Here is a 1346-nt window from a genome sequence, read left to right on the forward strand (position 1 = left end):
TCTGTAGGTTAAGCAGCTGAGGTCTAGGGTCACAAAGAGGTTTGCTCCAACATGAGCTGAACAAATTTCAGGTGTTAGTTAACTGGGACAAATTGAAAGAGCTTCTTAGGTCTCTGAAATTGAACTCTGAGTGTTTTCCTCCTCTGTCCATGTGCACAGAATGTTCACCTAGACTTTGGCCCTAAGGCATTCCTCTTAGAAGGAAATCTCCTGTTACCTGGGATGTTAATAAAGTGGTCATAGTTTATAATAGCTGCTTTTCCTTCAGGGGTCTCTATGACTTCCAGGGTTTTTCATCCTTTCAGTCACTGGTGGCCTTGGACCTTGTCCTTACATATGCCAGTAATTAGCCAACCAGCTGGCAATTCTGAACATGCAGGAATGTATCCAGAAGCTCTCCAAGGAGGGCACAGGCCTGTGGGGAAAGAAGGTGGCATTTGTCTCATGGAGGCAAGGGGAGGGGTGGAGTGTTACAGGTTGAATTGTGTCCCCTCAACTTCCTATGTTGAAGTTCTAACTCCCAGGGACTTAGAAGGTGACTCTATTTGGAGATTGGCCCTTTAAAGAGGAAATTAAGGTAAAATGAAGTCATTAGTTGGGCCCCAATCCAATATAACTGGTGTCCTTATGAAAAGAGGAAATCAGAACACAAACACACACAGAGGAAAGGCCACATCAGGACACAGGGAGAAGGTGACCATCTGCAGGCCAAGGAGAGAGGCCTTAGGGGAAACCAACCCTGCTGACATCTTGATCCCAGACTTTGAACCTCCAGGACTGTGAGAAAATAAATGTCTGTTGTTTAAGCCACCCAGTCTCAGGTACTTTGTTACAGCAGTGGATTAGTAGAGCAGGGGCAAGAAATGCTGCAGAATCAGCTTTTCTGCAGATCACAGGGTCTTTGTACAGATCCCCTCTACCCACACTGTGATGTCACATTTCCCCAACAACCTCATCTGAGGGACAGTCCCCATTTGGATGCGAATCAAGAAAAGCAGAGAACAAAATGCTCAGTCTGCAGTCGAAGTTCTAGCACATTCACTCGGGAATTGTGTGATCTTGGGCAAGTCATTTAAACGTATGATGAGGAGCCCTAGTTTCCACATATAAAAATAGGATTCATAGTTCCTGTTTTTAATCTTTTATAGACTCGTCAAGAAGATTAAGTGTAGAAACTGATAGAAAATATAAAACATATTATAAATGTGAAGGATTATTATTAATGATACTAACAATATTGTATTCATAGGAAAAAAAAACATTTATTGAGCTTTGGTTTCAGTTAGAAAATGCAAACATAATCCCCTGTAGAATTTGTAGTCCAGAAGGGAATATGAGATTACATA

Source organism: Lontra canadensis, unplaced genomic scaffold (assembly GCF_010015895.1).
Source record: "Lontra canadensis isolate GAN:19392208 unplaced genomic scaffold, GSC_riverotter_1.0 scaffold10, whole genome shotgun sequence".
In the NCBI taxonomy this organism is placed as follows: domain Eukaryota; kingdom Metazoa; phylum Chordata; class Mammalia; order Carnivora; family Mustelidae; genus Lontra; species Lontra canadensis.